This window comes from Seriola lalandi, unplaced genomic scaffold (genome assembly GCF_002814215.2).
Source record: "Seriola lalandi dorsalis isolate HSWRI2012SDOR001 ecotype SW California unplaced genomic scaffold, Sedor1 jcf7180002054942, whole genome shotgun sequence".
Taxonomy (NCBI): domain Eukaryota; kingdom Metazoa; phylum Chordata; class Actinopteri; order Carangiformes; family Carangidae; genus Seriola; species Seriola lalandi.
In genome coordinates, this window is record NW_019525493.1 from 865,013 (window position 1) to 886,281 (window position 21,269).

General features: G+C 42.2%; 1 long non-coding RNA gene across 1 annotated transcript in view; it reads right to left on the minus strand.

Moving 5' to 3' along the window:
* Positions 1-1,264: 1,264 nt before the first annotated feature.
* Positions 1,265-21,269, minus strand: part of LOC147817551 (uncharacterized) — an 85,146-nt gene continuing 65,141 nt past the window's right edge. The window contains exon 3 of the long non-coding RNA XR_015436269.1: positions 1,265-1,667. This is a non-coding gene — a long non-coding RNA (uncharacterized LOC147817551). The remainder of the gene's footprint in view (positions 1,668-21,269) is intronic.

Sequence of the window (21,269 nt, forward strand, 5' to 3'; positions counted from 1 at the left end):
ATTCCCCCCACCCCACCCCACCCTACTCCACCCCAAGACTACCGTGGGGCCATTTTCATGATTAACCATAACTCCTCAAGAGGAAATTCATTATACGTTGTCTGTTATACCCGTATACACACACACACTCTTATGAACAAAAATACACACACAACCGCACAACCAGCATGGGGGGGAGAAAGGAGAAAAAAACACACATACAAATGCTGTCCTCCCCTCCATGTCTTAATATTCTGACACAGCAATGAAAAAGGGGAATTGGAGGATTTACAGTGCTGATTCTGAGAAGTAGCATTTGCTTTTGGTTACCAGGGACCTCTGTGGGTTCAGCAGGCCCTACTCTCCCCCCTGTACCTCCACTTTGTAGCTCTCTCTGTCCCTCCTCCCCCCTTCCATCCCTCAATGGAGGATAAAAGTGTCCAGCAGTGTGTGTGTGTGTGTGTGTGTGTGTGTGTGTGTGTGTGTGTCCCTGTGTGAGCGTGTGAGTAGGAGGTGGGTATTTGGTGAGAGTACTGACTGTTGAAACAGATGCCGGTACGTGTGTGCCACCTATGTCAACATGGCCGGTCTCCGGACCCGATGCTACTCGTAGATAGGACCCTGCCCACAGAGCCACAGAGTCTAGACTCCAGATGTGTTCCAAGACACACACACACACACACACACACACACACACACACACACACACACACACACACACACACACACACACTAGGACCAATGCCAGTCCAAAGCAATAATCCTAAAACATGACAGCAGTTTAGTTAGGTATAATAATCTTTCTCTCCCCACTCTTGAAAAAGAGATGACAAAATTGCAGATTTTCTTGTTTATGACCAACAGAGGACATCTTCACTGTACAGTAAGTGGGAGTGGAGTGCAGAAACACCCTATCACGATGACATTTGGATGTAGTTAGGCAGTGAAATACCATCGGCCACCATGCTCAATTTTGAACAAACACACTGAATCGATTTCCAGCATGAATTCTACAAAAACCACGCACGCACACACACACGCACACGCACGCGCGCACACACACACACACACACACACACACACACACACACACACACAGCACTCTGATGCCAGGTATTGCTATTGCTGTAAGAAACTTTATATGATTGTTTATAACTTTTCCTTAACATTTAAGTAGATATGTGTTGTTTCATTGTACTGTACATTTAAATTACCCACTGCTGCTCTCAAAACCGCACTGAAATAAACAGAAACATATGCTGGCTGCATATGCTCAACACCGCTTTATTTAGACTGTTCTATAGCGACACGACAACAAGAGTGTTTTTGTGAAAAAGACACATGGGTAAATTGCAACTGTTATACAAAACAAGACTCGGGAAGAGGAAAAGTAAAGAGTGAAAGTGTTCAGAGCACAGATGCACCCGCTCTCTTGCTATCTCCTGTGCTTGTGGGTATACTGCCGATCCAGCTATTCTTGTTGGTTTGTTAATTGTTTGTCACCCACCAGGTGCCATCTGTCTGTAGTCCCACAGTCCCCGAGCCATGTGGGCCGGCCTGCCTGGCGCCTGCCAACGTCACTGACCTGCAGCAACCGTCCACACCTCCGTCACACACCTCCTGATCCGTCTGGGATAAATAGCTTCTCCCTCAACTTCTGTGCCGCCATCACGGCTTTCCAATCTGTCCTGTGTTAGAAGGGGGAGAGGGAGGGGGGTGACAGGAAGAGACAGGGAGGGAGGGAGAGAGACAAATGAGAGTAAGGAAGGGATAGATGGATGGATGGAGTGAGAATGAACAAGCGATAGAGATGGATGTCTGCAGAGATAAAAGGGTGAGGTATAAAGTTATGAGCCTGCTTGTGCTTTCTGATGTGTCTGCTGTTGCAGAGCAGAAGAGGCTCCATCAGCGTGCAGCCTGCTACAATAACTCAGCGACAACTGTTGTATTTGTGGCTACAAATCCTGCATACTGTAGATGTCAGAGCCACACGGATGCTGATTTTAATAACTTCGCTTTGATTTGACCCAAAATGAACACAACAAGAAAACGTTACATCACCAGAAGTGAAGATTATTTTGGATTTGGCAACAGCATCGGCTGCACCTCACCACTTTAAGAGGCACTCCAACAGGCAAGGGAGGTCACCTTCACCTGGTCCTGATGTTGGGGCAGCTGTGTGTTGAAAAATGAGATCAGCTGCTTGCTCACTGGGACGCATGCGGCAGTTTGGAACCACCCAGGGCCTAGTGTACCAGCTAGCATACGGTGGCCCCGGTACAATAAAGGCAGAGCGAACAGCCCCCTCTCTCCCAGCCTGTCTGCCTGCCTGCCATCCTGGGGCATGTTGGGTCACCTTGACGACTGGGCCCAGCGAGGGGAGCCTCACCCCACTTCGGGGCAAAGACGGAGGCAGTATGGGTAATGAGGCGTTGCCATGCAAGTGGAACAGCTTTTGAATAACACACACAGACACACACACACAGGCATAGTATTCTACTTGTGTTTACAGAAGGGACAACAGCTTGTTGGAGAAACCTCTCAGGAGTTCTTCGTCCAAGAAGGAGGAAATTCATGGTTATCATAGTGGAGGTCAGCAAGTCATGTGCCGAGTGTTCATGCACAGATAGCTTCAATTAAAAAAGAATAAATGTGATGTATGGTTTATATCAGAAGCAGGATGGGATTGGCTCAGACTATTCTTATGAGATTCTCAAGTTTTCAAAATTGATTTTCCACTTTCCATGTCTTGTATCCCTCCCCTGCTCTTCAGAATTAAATACTTGTAGGAGTTACAGAGGTTGCTGATCGATCCAAAACCAAAACCCAATGGACATCGATGTTTGGAGGAGCCAACACATGGAGCTGAGAAAATAGTGTAAATCCGCGACTCATGAAATGTTCATTTAAAAAATAAATAAATAAAAAAAAAAAAGGTGAAGAAGTACAAGAAAGAAAAGAGAATTTTCCCGTCCAAGTACGTTTAGTTATAATGACTGTTGGAGATGAAGGTTTAATCATTCTACATCTTGGTCACATAAAGAGAAAGAAGGTACAGTATTCCCTCATGTTGACACAACGTTAAACATTTACTAATAGCCTCCGAATCTGTGCGACATCCCATGAAGCCACTGGAATCCTGGGATTAGTGGAACGAGACTCAGTGGGAAAGTTTTTGACCACCTCTGCTCACACACAATCACCAGTAATGTACACTTTGTGGATGTAGTGCGTATGATGTTACGGCTGAAAGACTTGAAGAAGTTAGAGAGGTAGAACGTGCTTCTTTTTTTTTTTCAGTAGCAGCAGAGAGAATAAGACAGAGACGAACCTTAAACTGGTTCATGAAACAAAACAGCGACCAGAAAAATATCCCCATAAGTGAAAAACGAAAAACTGAAGGTTGCTGACCACATGGAGACGCAAATGCGCAAGTTTGTTTTTCATTAGCTTGGCTTGTTTGAAAGGAATAAACCTCCACACAGTGTTCTGCCTGGAATCCATGTCTTATGGTAACATAATCCAAAGTGGCTGCAGTACATAGGGCTTCTTTCCAACATTTGAACGCTGCATATGGGTCATCAAATGTGTTTTTATTTATCCAAAAGCGTTCTTCATGTGTATGGGTTTAAAGCGCCTAAGTGGTGAATGCATTAAACATGAAACTGCTTGTGAACTTTAGTGCCTTATCTCCAGCAGAAAACCAAAAAAGTTCCACTTCATTATTCAGCTATTCCTTCTGTTAGCAATTGGAAACAGCCCTTTACAAATATAAATTGCTCAAAAACTTGGAAACCACACTGAAATTCCGCAAACGCATGCACCATATCAGTATTAAGCTATAAAGCCATATTGTAGAAAAATGGACCACAGAAAAAGTTTTTTTGTTTGTTTTTTTTTTACACAGGTTTCTGAAGATGATGTATGATTCCAGGATGAGTGTACTTTTCTTTTTTATCCCTGATTTTTTTTTTTTTCTTCATGTCTGTCCTCTCTGAATACTAATAGCTCATCTCCTGCAAGCTTCGCTACAGATGCTGGCAGGTCTAGCCTGAAGTAATTATCAGAGCCAGATCCCACTGGCCAGCTTTCCAGTAACACTCCTACACGGAGATGGAACCAGAGCTGGGGCTGAGGCTGAGACTGGGGCTGAAGCTGGCGCTGGGCTGCCAGGGGACAGACGCCAACAGGCCCAAGAAATTAATACCGGCACTGGGGCCTCACTGAGGTCCAACATCTAGCTCCAGCTGGAGCAGAGGAGACGAAATGGATGACTGGCAATGATGTCACGAGACGAGGTGGCTCAAGGGTCCCTGTGCCACTGCTAGTGATTCCCTACCTGGAACTAACAGTGGGAAATTATTGGTTCCTACTAATGAGAAAAGGCCTTGAGATGGAAGCATAACTTTGCTTCACTTAAGAGTTCGACTGCCAAATCCAGATAGAGTTTAAATTTCATCACGTTTAAATTTGTATGTATAGGAGACAATCAGTCCATCCAATGAAATTATCAATCAGCATTTCCTGTAGTTAATCAGACTTCATGCAAGCTAATGTTATATCTATCATTATTACCTTTTTGTGCAGAACAACAACACATCCCAGAGTCACCCTGGAGAAAGGGAGGAGAAGAGTACGACAATGATGAAGAGTTTAAGCTGAACCACAGCTTCCAAACCAAACCACAGCTTCCTGACATTTGTTGCACTCATCGTATCAAGCTAAAGTTGCCAGGCATTTGATTCTGTTTGACACAACATATTAATCACCCCCGAGGGGCAATTACAATATTATGAAATGTTGGTCAAAACTTGATGAGAAAATGACTTGATAAGATACAGATGACTGTGTTATTTGCATTAGGCTTGCCATGTATTTAATGTGTTTTTTCCTCCATCATCCAGCTAGAGGACAGGGCTGTTGTGCTTATACTGTAAAAACAATAAAATCAAATCATAGTCACTTTCTCTCGCTGCACAACTGCAAAAGAATAAGGGTTACCATCGTCTGTATGTTTTGTAATGAGCTCTGGGGACAATCCAGGCAGTTTATAAGCTGAAATCTTGATTCAGTGTGTCTAATCACAGCAGTGATGGCTTAAACATCAGGAAATCATTTACATTGCCTTGGCTCATGGGGAGTTTCAAAGTGTCTCAGGAAAGTTATGACAACACAAGACTGCTTACACACACGTACACGCACGTACACACGTACACGCACGTACACGCACACACACACACACACACACACACACACACACACACACACACACACACACACACACACACACACACCCCGACAACCCGATCCCATGTCTGCATGATCCGAGTCAAAATGCGGTTTCTTAATACTATAGAGCCTTGGAGGGATCTCAATAGATTAATGGATTTAGTAAAAAAAAACTATTTCATTTCATTTTCAGAGCTTCTGTAGAAAAATAGTCAATAGATTAATTTCAATCTGTTGATTTAATAATTCAAAACAACAACACGTTTGCCTGCCTTCTGATTAATTCTGTAACTCGGCTCCGAAACATTTTTTCAGTGATAAAATCTTCAAGTGGAAAGAAGTAATCAATCAGCTCAGTATTTGTTGTAATAGTAATAAAACAAGGCAGATTCCTGTCAAAGACATAAAGGCCAACATGTTTCAATAAGGACGCTTGTTTCTTGTTCCCATAAATATGTAATCCTCGGTTATGCCAAAGCTGGAAGGCGTCCAACTCGAGCCATGAGACAACATATTTTGTGTGGGCTAGCTAATAATATTTGCCCCTACTGCATCTATCTCTTCCTGCCCTGGAAAGAAAAAACTTTAAGAGTAGGTGGAATTCACGTACATTAAAGGTAAACTTTCATTTTGTCATGGAAGAATGGAGTCACGGTGAAAATAATTTTTTTTTTTAAAAAGACTGCAAAACGAGAGACCTTTAGTCAGCCTAGTTTACAGTGGGATAAAGACCGACTTTTGCTCACCCACACTTTTAATGGAAACAGACGCCGAACATTCAGCTGGGGAACAAATACACAAAACAGCAGAGCTTCTGTTTTCTTTTTCCACTCCACTTTGCTTTTTTTAACCTCCTAACGCTCCCTGATGGCGTATCGTCCTAAAACTGACCAGGCTTGAAATATGACAAGTTTAATACGTGCTACATCACCGTTGAGCTCGATTGAGTTACTAGAGCAACAACTGGCCTGTCCCAGCCTGCAGCAGGGCCTGTGGAGCGGCAGTGTGAACATAACCCCTCGTCAAAGGGGTTCAAACTCAGAAGGAGACAAGAGGTCTGAAAAAGTGGGAAAAGCTGAAATAAAAGAGTAAAGCTGCTCAAAGGAAAGGAGGCCTCTCAAGTTTGCGCCACACTGATGGCGGCATTTCTGATGACAGGTAAGGAGAAGAGGACTGGGTTGCTTGCTGCTGTTGCAGTGTGGGTGGGTGGAGAAAGGCAGGCAGGCAGGGAAGGAGGGAGGGAGGGCAGGCCTACCGGCGCTGTCACCAGCCCTGGCGTGTTTGGATAAGACCCATGGAACATGTGGGGGGGATCAGCATGAGGCATCACACCTGGAGGAAAAGACAACTAAATCTAGCCCCCAGTACAACAAGCCCCGGCTCCACCAAGTCTAGCCAGCATCTGGAATGGATATTTGGAGATGCAGCACACTTCACAGCCCCTTCATGGGCGCTTCTCACTCTACCTGTGTTAAGGACAAAAAAATGCACAGTGAAAGGTTGCGGTAAAAATATAACGAGATACTCACAGAGGATTAGTGTTTAAAAATATTTTTTTTTCTCAAAGTTTTTTCTTTGCACCGTATCCCATCTGCTCGGCATAATGTTATTGTGCTGTTGTTGAAATAATAATCTTTTTTCTTATAGTTGCTAGACTCTTTTCACCCCCAATATGCTTTCGCTTGACTCCTCTTGGCTCTAACAACTGTACACATGCCAACAGTTTTTGGTTACAGTAGCTTCAGTCTGGTTCGCCATCTTTCAGCATGTTTCACTTTGAAAAAGAACAAGGATTTAACTCAAAGTCAAAATACGTTTTTATGTTTCAAAAAAGGTTTTTTGAAGCAAATGAGTTCCACTTCTTTTCTAATCTAAAATTTTAAACTGAAGAACCTTGACTACAAGGAATTATCATTGATATCTGCAAAAAAAGGTGAATACAACAGCAATGCATATCCATGAGCACACACAAGGAGGACCATGATGCACCACAGCGTGTGTACTCTCCGCGTGTTTGTCTGTGTGTGTGTGTGTGTGTGTGTGTGTGTGTGTGGTTTGTCAGGGGCCAACCAGCCGTGTTGTGACTGGAACAATCCCGGCCACAATGTTTGTTTACACAGAACCGCTCACTCACCCAAATAATCAGCCGCTGTGGGCCTTTCTAATCCCTACACAAAGTCAATGGAGCCAGGTTGAGTTGGCGACAGCCGCGATAAGATACTCAAACACAGCCTCTTGATCTGCGAGCCACAGCCTCTCCTTCCCACACCCTCTGTCCCCCCTTGTTTCCCCTATTGCAATTCCCAACATGATAAGGATTTGGAAGTTCACGGGTGGCGTTCAGAAAAACGAACCAGCGTAGCTATACAGCTGAATGTTTTATTTAGAGTTTTTTTTTTTGCTTTGTTTTGGGGTTTTTTTTGCTTCCTCGGCTTGTCTGGTCAGTGTTTTGTCAGAATTTTGTTTTTTCAGATTCTTGCAGCTCAACATACGAGTCAAAGCGAGCTGCCGTGGTCTGAAAGAAAAAAAAAAAAAACACCCACTCGCTCGCAAAGGAATGCATATTTGAAATAGTGTATTGTTATGGTTTTGGCTAGGTTGGTACTCGCTCGGCAAATCCTGGTGTGCGAGTGCGATTCTGTATGTGCGCATGTGTGTGTGTGCACTGATAGAGGTATGTGGTAAAACATTCATTAACATTCCATTCATGACCTCAGTATTATGTCCACAGTGAAGGAGAGCATATATTTGCCTTTCACACCTCTTGCATGGGATGAGGGAAATGATAGAGCATTATGTGTGTCAGTGTGTATGTGTGTGTGAATGAGATAGAGAGGCAGAAAGAGGGAGAGAGCGAGCAGGAGAAAGCAGTGGGGAGATGGATAAAACACAGCTCACTGATACAACATAATCTATCTGGAACCATGTCTCAATATCACAATATTTCACACATTTACGTATCACAAATTTGGCAGTGGCAGCCTTCTCCTCAGATCAGTGGAGTTATTTCTGCCTTGTGTACTGGATGCTGCAGGACCGAGATACAGTTTGCAACGGCACAGATGGGAGAGGCTATAGCTTCGGTACCACAGTATCGCATGCAAAAATGTTTGGTATGTTTTAACACAGATAAAGCTGACATATTCCGAGGCGTTTCGCAGACAATACCCATGAAGGAACAATCTCCCATCTGGCAGTGCAGTCTCTCTGAAATCCTCTCTGTCATGCTCAATGAGAACTGGAGAGACAAAACATTCTCTGTCTGTATATCAGTCCTTATCAAGGCTGTACCTTGGGCATTGCTAGATATCAACAAAACATCACCCCGCAGGCTAGGACCTAGAAAAAAAAAGAAAAAATCCTGCACTTTATGTTATAGTTTGAATTTATAAACATCTCTTCACAGTTTGATGCTATACAAAAGGAGTTTTCATCCTGAGGGTATAAGTATGGGATTGGATGGGAGCATAGCGGACAAACTTCTTTTGCTTCAGCACCACATGTACAATTTCCTGGTTAGGATCAAATCGATCAGCTTTACACTGTGTCCTATTCCTTCCCACGTCTCAGGAAAAGAAGGATTACTTTCTGAGGCCGGGTTAGCCGCTGCCTTTATGAGAGGAATGTCAATGAAGTCACTGCTGTACTGCATCTCTCCACATGATGGTGCAGAGGACAAGTCTCCCCATGGACGGAGTGAGAGCTGACATTTACCTTTAGGTTCTTAGATATGCATGGCCACTGAACACAGACACACACACACACACAGACACACACACACACACACACACACACACACAGACACACACACACACACACACACACACACACGCTCAAACACTGCTGCTATGGAGGGAGAACGTGGAGGGGGAATATGGTGTCTGCTCATTTTCAACTGCATCAACAGAAAAGATAAACACTGAATAGGATTTGATATTTTTAACTGGGTTTAAAACATAATATATATATATATATATATATATATATTTATATTCTTTTATTTTATTTGCCAATGTGAGAGTGACATGTATGTTAATGCTTTGGATTCCTCAGAAAGTAAACACAGTATTCAAATAATCACTGTTAATTAATTTTGTTTGCATTGTTTGTATTGCACAGATGCATATTTGTATAAAGGCTTATACTGAGTACAGGGTACAACACATCCATCCATTCCCTAGTTTTATTTCAAATAGGTTTTATTCATCCACAGCTGTATGCACATTGTATCCAAACATGGGAATAATCCCTCTGCGGTATGACGTTACTGTCTTTTGGTCAGTGAACAAAGAGCTGTGCTATCCAATATGACATACAATATGTGTCTGTGCGCGCGCGTGTGTGTCTGTGTATGTGTGTCTGTGTATGTGTGTGTGTGTGTGTGTGTCCTTCCTGTCTGTATGTAGTCACACCTGTACTCTCTGTCATGATGTTATCAGACCCTAAACACCTGCTCCACAGTCTAAGGTCACCAGCTACATAAAACTGCCTCCTAGCACAGCGAGATGGGCATCTGAAAATACAGTGGGTGTGTGTGTGTGTGTGTGTGTGTGTGTGTGTGTGTGTGTGTGTGTGTGTGTGTGTGTGTGTGTGTAAATAAAAAGGGGGCATGTTTTTCTGCTAGTCATTTATATGCAGCTCATGTCACCCAGCACATCGCTCACAGGTGTCATACAACCCTGAATATGACCTGAATGGAAGGAGGGGAAAACTGAGAAAAACAGAGGGAGAGAGAGAGAGAGAGAGAGGAGTACACGGCGGGTTAGAGTTCATGGATGTACATCATACATAGATTGTATGCTCCAATATCTCCCGCAGCTGTCTTTACAAAATATTTTAAATCCAGATTGAGTACTTTTATTTTTAATACTGTGAGTACGATTTCCCTGATTATACTTTGAGTAACATTTTAAATGCAGGGCTTTTACTTGTAGTGGAGTTTTCTTTACATTGTAGCATTAGTACTTTTACTTGTAAAGTATCTGAGTACTTCCTCCACTACTGCTTACAGCCCTAGAATTGAATATTAAACTATTACTCATATAATTCATTTCATTATCAACTGTGTGTGCAGTTGCAATGTTTTTTAGGAGCAGCAGTAACTACTGCTGGCCACCCATCAACAACAACAGCACGCTAATGTTAGATATTTCTGATTGTTTATTGATTTTATAAGACAAGATTAACACTATCAACTGTCTGCAAGCCTTGCATCAATCTTGGATGCACTGACTGTGTCCTGGGCTCAGGCTCAAAACCCAGCTAGTGGATCACGACCATTTAATTTCAATGAAGTGAGTAACGGTAAGGTTATGATACGTTACTATTTCGCTGCTGTGACATTAGCAGATTGCAGTGCGTGGCCATATAATTATAAGATGATTTGTCATCTTGGCGAACGCCAAAGTACGAGCGAGAGGAAACCCTCAACATTCTCATCTGTTAAACAAATTATTACTGTACAATGACCGAAACGGAGCGCGTGGGTCTGCGGTGGACGCAATGGGGAATGTGAGGAATTAAGTTTCAACTTGCTGGGAATGAACAGTGCTGAGTTGATTCAGGTCATGAACTGATTCAGGGCACACTTTTTAAATAACATACTTTTTCCATGGTTGGGCTTGGTGTAAGGTATCAAGTATTTTCAAATCTAAATACTCCAGTCCAAGTGAAGTCACGATTCATTGGTGTTAAAGTCTAAGTCAACATGCAAGTCCTTTTTTGATTTTTTGACAAGTCATGTTGTGTGTTACGTGTTACACAGGATACACAGATTAACTGCGGTAGTCTTATTCTTCTGCATGTTCTCCACTTCATTCTATGGGAATCTAAGGCCATCTTGAGAGAGTCTGGATGTAGTCCAGTGTACAACAAAAGCACAAGGTGGTGACATCCTACAGTAACTGGATGCCTGAACCACCTGGCCCGCCCCCTTTCAACGAAATTAAAAAAGCGGTTCGACTCTGAGGTCATCCCTCGTATCGGAGATCCTCATCCATGAAGGTGAGCAAAGAAACTCTATAAAGGAAATTCTCCAGCATTCTACTATATATCATCAATTATGCTTTTGGTTGCTTTCTATTGCTTTTGACCATAGGTTAAGGTTACTGCTGATAATTCAAGAGCATTGCTTTTTTATTGAAAAGGTCTTTCAATGCCCTCAAGCCCTCAGTACAGTCATTGTACAGATCCACCTGTCTCTTTTGCACTCCACTTTATACATCAATACACATTTTTATAAAACAGAATCATGATTTCAGATTTGAAGGTGCTGATCTTCACCCCGACTTCACAGCTCTAATTCAATCACATCCTGGGCTACAAAAAATACCAGATACCAGAATTTACTCTTTTGAAGAATACTCGTCTCCGACTAAAGGCTTGCAGGTTTGCATCCAGTTTGTCTGTTTGTTATAGTCCTAACCCTCCCAACCCAACCTTCACACCATGACACCATTTAACGACATAAATGTGTTTTTTAAAGTACCGAAATCCGAATTTCAAATCTTGCTTTCTGTATAAACAAGCCTTACTTTTAAGCTAATTATCTCCTTTTGTATATGGTGTTAAAAACTGTACCTACAGATGAAATCAATACTATTTTCTATGGTAATGTTATAGTAAACTTTTGTTCATATTAACAAAATAACAACAAGAAAAGTTTGCTCAATCAAGATTTAAGCACAATTTTACTTCTGTGAACAAATAACACAGCAGTGTCACTGCAAACTTTCCTCCAACATTCCCAGTAGTCTGCCATCAGCTGTACATACTTTTCAGATAATTAATTGGTGAACCGCAGTTATTAATAAACAAGGCAGGGCACAGAATAATATCCTCCAGGTTGCAAAGCAAATTGTAAGAAAAAAACTCCCATTGTGAAGCAGGTTCTTAACAAGGCCGCAGGACATCACCGTATTGGTTGGATTACTGTGTGTAGATAGTGTGTAAAAAATTGCATTACATTGTTGTGCCTGTTGGTGCTTTTTTGCTCAGAAATACTTCCATTTCCAATCCTTAATGACAAACAAGAAAGCTTTTCTGATTGAAAACAATTCCAGCACTTCAAGCCATAACAAAAATCATGACAAGAGCATTTTCACCAAAAGGAAGACATTTCACGCACTAGGAGCCTTTTGTGATATTTTCTCTCCCTCCCTCTCACCCTCCCTCTCTCTCCCTGTCTCTTTCCTTTGTGTGTGTAAATCATCTCTTCCCTGCGGCCTGTCTGTGATCATGTTGATGGGAAACAAAGAAATCATCTTGAATGGCACATTAATTTCCTCCGTTCTCCCCCTGCCCTCTGCCTAATGAAATCCCCTCTGCCACAGGGCCTGAGGAGCCACACTGGCGAGCCGTCACCAGCCAGTAAATATGTTTACCTTGGAGCACTACGCTAATGGACTGTTTACCAGGGGGAGGCAGCGAGGGGTGTTACAGAGACCAGGCAGCTTTGGATCTGGGGTGTGTGTTCCTCAGACCAAATGACAGCTCCTTTGCTGCCCCCGTCTCCCCAAAACCAACAAACCACCAACCACCTGATCTAGAGTGGCTGTCACCAATAAAGAGCTCAGATGGAGAAGCAAAATGTAAAGAAACATGACTGGATTACTCTGAGGTAAAATAAATATCAAGTCTGATTTGTGACTACTTATGGAAATTCAACAAGTAGGGGTTGGCAGGGTTGTGTAGTAAACCAGGGGACCATCTCCTCACAAGGTTCAGGCTCAACTACATCTACAAGCATACTGGTATGATTTGTGACTCATTTACTAGGTTTACTTTTACATTTCCCCAAATCATTTTTATAATGCTTGCAATATGTTTCTAAGCTGTCTTCTTACCCATTTTAGTTCCAAAATTCAAACTCAGAAATCTAGTTCATTTTAAAACTGGCTTGCTGTTCTGGATAATACCGTAGGTTATTAATAAACTGACTGCTCTCCAAGTCCTCCACGTCAGCAAGTCCAGTTTCAGTGCGGCATGACGCTGCACTTCATGCAGGGGTTATCAGATAGCCCTTGCCTTCAGTGTATAATGCACAAAAAAAGTGTTAGAGCCTGATCATGGCCATACATGAGGTACAAGCATCTTGCAAAAAGCAGCAGGCCTAAGAAAACTGTGCAATATATAAAAATATTCTGCAAAAACAAAGGCAGTTCTTACTCAGTTTATAATGATGAAGCATAAATGAAATGATAAATACAAAGGAAGGTTGAGGTTTGAAAGATAAAAGTTGACATCTAAACACAGACACCACATGGAGAATTAGAAAAGGGAGAAACAAACAGTGTTAATCCTCAGCGGTTGGATAAAAAGTCTATGGTAATCAAGAGGTGTATAAACAAAGACTAGTCTTGTGAATGTGTGTAAAGCTTCAGCCAGTATTTGACACACACCATGCGGCATGTGATGTCTGTTGTGTTGTGTTAGTTGGAAACTGTCATCCAAGCATCCAGACACCCCACAACAAACAGGCAGGGCCCTTTAACCATCAGTGGACAACTCCTGATAGATAGAGTTATGCGAAACTTGCCTCGGCCCATGTGACAAGGCCGCAGAGATGTTGAGGAGACGTTGCAGACACTGAGGCATCTTCCGCCAAAGATTTAGCCATTTTTACACTCATCACTACACTGCTGTCTGTCTACAGTGAGCATCGTGGCCTTTATCCCTTTTTTTTTCCTAACGCAGTTTGAAAACTGCAGATTTTTGTCTACCTCTTTCATTTTAAAAGTATCTTGTGACATTGCAGTTGTTGATTCTTTTTTGGGAATACAAGGTTCCTGCAAGGCACAGAGAAAATTCAACATAACCTCAATTATAATATGTTACATTTAACTATGAAATATTTATGCAAATGTTTTGGTGCCTTAAAACTGCATGCCAAGAGAATTACAAAACTACATATGGTGCAACATCACTGAAACAAGGACATATTTGGCAGTGAAACCAATAATATGAAATTAAAAGACTGGAGGCAGGAAACAACGTGGCTTTGATTTTCCAGACCACCTTTCATTTGTGGGTGCAGAAATGAAAGAGAGAGCGGCAGCACTTCATGAGCAATTTATTCTAAGGGAATAATATTTAGTAAGAGTTATAAAAGAAATTTAAGCTAAACATTCAAATTCAAAACACTGTGTCGGCTGCGGAAGTGAACATTCACTCAATAATCTGGTGGATGAATTAGTCCCCGGCTCACAGACGAACAGTTTGCAGGTGGAGGTTGAACTTAATTTCAGCTCATATGTCTGTGTTTGTTGTGTATACATACAGTGTATATGCATTAGATACATGTCAGTTTATGGATGTGCATGCAGATGTGTTTTTGTGTGCTCCTACCCACACGACTTCCCGTTCCAAGGGCAATGGCAGCAGCAGTCTGCGATAACGCCCCCTGTCTCATCTACGGGTGTCTGGCGCCTGGCAGCACTATCAGTGACTGTGTGCCTAGATGTGTCCCTGTGTCCCACACACACACACACACACACACACACACACACACACACACGCACACACACACTATTACACAGAGAGGGCCCTGCAGCTGGTGACAGGCTGCTTCTCTCAATCTGCTGCCAGCCTGTTCAACACACAGCTCTCTATCCAACTCTTATCTTCATTGATTTCCTCCCCTGCCTCCAAACTTAGATATGCACTCTTTAAAAACAGGCCAACTGCAGAGTTTGGGCCCTAAGAAGCCAGGATATCTCACTACTTGGGTGGTGAGTCCAAAGTATCAACATTACTGCATTTAGGAATCCTAATTTTGTTGCAATTAGTTCAAAAGCACGGTGCGATATCTGCGGCAGGACAGGAATAAAGGTTTGATATTGCTTGTGACTTCCATGCTAAACGTGTGGACTCACAGTAAGTTAGACTGGATAAAAGCAGCCGCTAAATATGCAGCTGGGGATTTTCCAGTGATGTATGTGTTAGATCTACGTTATGTCCATATATTGACACGGTCATGAATTTCCATGTCAAATGTCTCAGCAGGATATTGCTGAAGGCTGTGATTTCTATCCAACTGAGATGGAAGATTCAAAGCCCCCTCCCCTTTACCCCTGCGCCATTTTCTTACTCCTCCGCTCTCTCCTCCAGAGTCTGTTTTCCCTTTTCTCATGGTTTCCCTCCATCTTTCTCCACATGTCCTCTTTCTTTCATTCTCCTCTTGGGTCTTGCTCCTGTATCCCACTCCACCTTCTTATCCTGCCCCTCCCCCTCCATCCTCCCTTCAACTTCTCCCCCACCACACGCTCACAGACACACACACACATACACATGCACCCGCATCCTTTATGCCGGCAGACTCCATCGATTGATTTCCCCTCACTGTGACACATTTGGTGCAGCCGCATGTGGCCTATTAATTATATCCACAGCAGACTCTCGTCACGCTCCCCTTTTCCTAACAATAAAATCGCCCCCCCCCTCCCCCCCCCGGATATACACATACACATACACACACACACACATATATATATATATATATATATATATATATATATATGCACTACCCTCACTACCCTCAGAGCAGGCAGCAGTCTACTAGAGAGCATCCATGACCCTGCAGATCGCCCTGTAACCACTGGATATGACTGAGAAGCAGATAGAGAAGGGGGAGGACTCAAACCCGGAGCTTTTGAGTGGAGGCAAACAGACAGTGGCAGTTGAGGCGAGGTTGGGCCCATGTTGCGTGTAATCTGGCTAACATCTGTTAGCCATCATGTGTGTGGCTCCATTTAAAGTCCAGAGTGGACTAAGAGCCCGAGGAGGCACCCTGCATCCCTGCTCGCAGGCTTTTAGCGGTGCAGCTCCGAATGCTTCCCTCTCCATGGACAGACAGACGGGCCGAGAAAGAACAAGCGCGAGGAGAGGGGACAGCAGAGACAGAGGCTGACACGCACTCAACAGAAAACAACAGCACTTAGCCCATCAGACGGCTTTTTCCTTCTTTGTGTTTGTGTGTTCGTGTCTGTGCGATTGCCTGCGCACGCGTGTGTGTGCGTGTGTGTGTGTGTGTGTGTGTGTGTGTGTGTGCATCTGGCAAACAATACAGTAAGCCTTCGCTACAGGCCTCTTACAGCCTCAAAATCCCGGGTTTTTATATTTAGCTCGTAATCACTATAATTTCCAAATTAGATACAGGCTGGCCAAGTACACATTCCTTCTGTACAATAGCCCTAAATGGTTGTTCTATCATCTCTGGAGACAATCTCAGGAGAGAGACACTTTAAATATTAGAGTGATATTCAAAGACAATCCATAGTGATGAAAGCAAGCGGAGCGCGCTAAACAGCTGCTGTTGACGATATTGTGCGAGGGGAGGGGAGGGAGACGCAGATTAAGAGCAGATTACAGAGCCTTTCCCTCTAGGGCCTCCATATTCCAGATTGACAATGTGGTGGGATTGGGAGATCAACCTGGAGATTTTCATATGAAAAGATGTTTTCCATCAGAGATTAATGGCTGTTATTATTCATTAACTTTTTTTCCCCTGCTCTGAAAGCCTTGTTTAGCCTGCTGCCAGCACCATGAGCATGAGAGAAATTAGACAAACAGAATACAGTATATGTTCGGTAAGAGGAAAGGAGGAGGCAAGAGAGGATGGAGAAGCCTGTTGTACTGAGACGCATCTCTTGGCATGAGAGAAGAATACTCAAGTCCATGCACTACATCTTACCATAAACAAAGGCTGGGGCTCATGCATTATTTATTGGCAATAATACTGAAGGGTGCCTGCATAGGACCAATACATTAATCATATGATCATCTGGAGTTTACACTTGCTCATACTGTATCTGTTGGTTTGTTTGTGCACACTCGCTGATGAAGAAACTGCTGGGGTTGTCCATACAATTGCATGTGGGAGGATAAAAATGCAAACGTGTTATTGCTGAGTGATGCATTGTTTAATGGCATGATGTTTGTTTTGAATGTTATTATATGGTATAATTATATCAAATAAAATTGAATTGATGAAATGAATTTCTCATCAAAAAAACAAAACACCCAATGGACATGAGTATCACTCTCATATTACTTCAGCAAAATTAAGTTGAAAAGGCAAGAATTAATAAAATGTCAAAAAAAAAGAAAAAAAAAAGCAGAAGCAAATAGACCTATGGTGGAGACAAAATCAAAACGCAAGCCATTTGTTAATCCTTTTGACACTATCTGATTCATTTTGCAAGCAGCCAAAGTAATTATAACATCAGAAATATTCTTTATGAGTCCTTGCCCATTGCCATGCTCTATAATTAGAGAAAACACAACAGCACAGCAGCAGCACCCAGCAGGGTGAGTAGGGGGCCTCCCCCATATCAGAAGAAGAGACCATAAAATAAAAAATAAATATATAAGAAGAATAAAAAAGGTCCCAGATCCCCCCTGGCTATTGATCTCAGCACATGGTGGTGCAAGTGTGTGTGTTCCATTTTTGAATGTGTTGCATCTGTGCATACATGTTTGAAGGTGTGCATGTGTCCGTTAACATGCTGGTGTGTGTACGCGGGGTTGGGTGTTAGTGTGTTGGTGTGTGTTCACAGATGATCCCATGCCAAAGAGGAAAAATCCCACAGGGTGAATCAATAGATAGTGCTAGATAATGGAGGCCTGCTCAGACAGCTGTGTTCTGCCTCTCTGTGTGCTTGCCTGCCTGCCTGGCTGGCCGGCTGGCTGGCTGGCTGGCTGGCTGGCTGGTTGGTTTGATGACTGACTGGCTGGTTTGATGACTGTTTGAGTGAGTGCATGACTGGCTGGCTAACAGGCGGGCTGAGGGACTTCAGTTAGCCCACGTAACATCCCACACCTGCCAACGCATAGCTTGCTATGTACTGGTCAATGGACAACACCCACTCACAGTTCAATTCACAGAATAATTACAAATGCAGACACATGTGCATGTGCATGAGTAGCAAGTGGACAAACACACTAACAAACACCAAGTACAAAGTTGTAACTGTCTTGTGGGTGCTTCATTCTGGCAATATCATCCTTTGAACTCTCTCTCTCTCTCTCTCTCTCTCTCTCTCTCTCTCTCACACACACCTCCTAACATTCAGAAAAATAATATAATAATAAATTGAAAGTACATTCGTCTATAATCATCATTTTCATATTATGTGTGGGCCACAACATAAATTCTTATACAAGTCTCTATCTGAAAACCCCACCCTTTAAAATTTTACCGTTAGATGGAAAAAATAGAATTACCGCTTCGCAGTTGTCTGCCTCCACCAACCAGTCTACTTACAGTTTACATCCATGTCTGTTCAGATTCATGTGATATTTGCAGTGAAGACTTTGAAGGAATTTAACGAAAGGTGTGCATCTTTGCATAATTAGCTTATGAATTCTTGAATTATAGCCAAAAACACAGCAACCTTGAATTTTGACCTTTTACCACCAAATTCTAATCAGTTCATCCTCGAGCCCAAGTGAACGTTTTTGCCAAGTTTGAAGAAATTTCTTCAAAGGACTCCTGAAATATTGCATCCACTAGAAAGGGACAGACAGATGGACACACAACCCGAAAACATGTGTCTGGCCACAGCGTTGCCACGGAGGCATCACAAGACATTCCTTACATAACAAACTACAGTGAAAAACTTCTTTGTATTTTCTACATTTGGTTGTTGGAACTGATCAAAGGCCTCACAATTAGATTTAAATAGCTAAAATATCAGAGAAATTAGTAAGTCAAATAGTGGCAAGAGTAATGCTAAAGCACCAACTCTCTTTCTCTCTCTCTCTCTCTCTCTCTCTCTCCCTCTCGCTCTGCCAGACTTCATAATCAATACCAATAAAAATAAATCCTTTATCTCATTTTCTTAAGTGCACCCTGTATTGATCTACGGTTTATGACTTAACTAAACAGCCAATAAATATTAACAAGTTCTCCAGCCCTGATGGAAATTATCAACAGATTACAGTCATGTATCAAAACATGAATGATAAATTCCCTCACGCTTTCTAGTCCCATTAAAAAGTATTATTTACAAATTCATCTGAGTGAAGCTTTCAATTAAATATCTGCTGAGAGCGTAAAGGCATAAATGATGAAACGGAGCTGCAGCAGCAGATTTTTAATGTAAGATTAAAGCAGGAGATAAAACAAAAATTGTAATGTTTCAGATGAATTTGTACGTCCACAGTCCAGTCCGCAGTTTCAATGTTTATCTTCCTCCCTGCACCAGGCTCTTCCCTTGGTTTGGAGGTTTCAGTTGTGGTGCCATAACTAATAAAGAGCTGACAAAAATGTGCGGAAAAATACTCCTTAATTAAAGAGCCATGAAGGAAGACTGAAGGTTTGTAATTCACATCCAAACACACACACATAAACACTCACACACACACACACACACACACACACACACACACACACACACACACACACACACAGAGTAACACAGTTACTGCAGGTTTGATGTGCTGTGGCTAATGAGAAAGGACAGTGGACCACAGTAACCATGTCTCTTCCTCTCCAGTAAAAACGAGTTCATCGTTTCACATCATTATTCAAATCAACCCCCTAATTCCTAAAATATTTGCATATTTAAAACTGGCTGTCATTTTTCTTGCCTTAGGCTGACGCAAGTCGGAGTGATAGAGAGGGAAATGAAAAACGGTTTGCTACAGTGAACGCACTTCAGAAATCTTTCACATCACATAGAGTGTAGCTACACACACAATAGCAAAAGCCCCAAAGCTTAAATGTTCCTGTAGGAATGTTCTTCACAGGACAGCAGAAAGCTCAACTCTCTTATTTATAATTCATGACACATCAGCCATTAGCCATCAACATTACTCAGCTCACATCATGCTCAGTCATCAGTGCCGACACGGCATGGCCACAATGTGCCACATATAATGTGTATTCATTTTCCTACATAGCATTTATGACCATAACTATGAACAGAGACAAGAATAGCAAAACCAGACAACTGCTGCCAAGACGTTTAATATGACAATACTGAGCTAGGGGGGTTCAATTAAAGATTATTTTCATTGTCGATTCCTCTGCTGATTATTGTCTCAATTAATTTATTAACCATTTAGTAGGTGACACCGTCAGACATCTTGTCTTATCTGACAAAGAGTCCAAAACCAAAACATATTTAGTTTACTTTCACGTAAGACAAAGGGGAGCAACAAATCTCCACATTGTCATTTTTGTCACTTTTCAAAGAAAAAACAACAAACAACTAACTAATCATAAAATTCATAAATATTAATATAATCATAAATATTTGCAGATTATTTTTCTGTAAGTCACCTGATCAATTAATCATTTCAACTCTATGTTAAAACTCTACAGTATTTTCCACTAAGGCTGAGTCATCAAATTTCTAAACTTATACCGAAACAATACATTTTTGATCCCCTCGCTTAAAGGAATATAAGCATCCTTTTTTCTACAGAACTAGACAAGCAGCCATACAAAATCTGATCTATCAAAGAATAAGTAACCTGATTTTAACTGCTTCATAAAATGTTCTGTAGTTTAAGCATCATATGTTCCAACTGATCACATGATTTATGTGTAAAATTGTAATCTGTAAAGTAACTCGTAACTAAAACTTAAAATGAATCTTGTGAAGTATAATTGTAAAGTAGTTTAAAACGTAAATGCTCAAGACACTTTGTACAAAATATTAGTTAAGAACAGTACTTGGCTGAATTTATCGCATGACCCAGCGTAGAGGAGAGAGGACATGGGACACCGTGTCCCTGTGAAGCTGCAGATGCAGATCCACAACCTGATCCTCTGAATGGAGCTGATACTCAACACTGTGTCTCTGTCCAAACTGGTCAACAAAGCTCCGCAAACATATGGGTCATATTAGACCTAGCATGAACAGTGGTGCAAGGCACACCGTACAGTGTATTATCCTGAACTGCTCGAGTGTGTGTATGCGTGTGCGTGTGGCATCGTCATGTGTGTGTGTGGACAGTGACTGTGTTGTATTCACATCAGCTAAATGGAACGTCACTGAACCATGTCACTGGAGCAATCAATAGACGCAGACATCTGGTTAGTGATGGTATGTAAA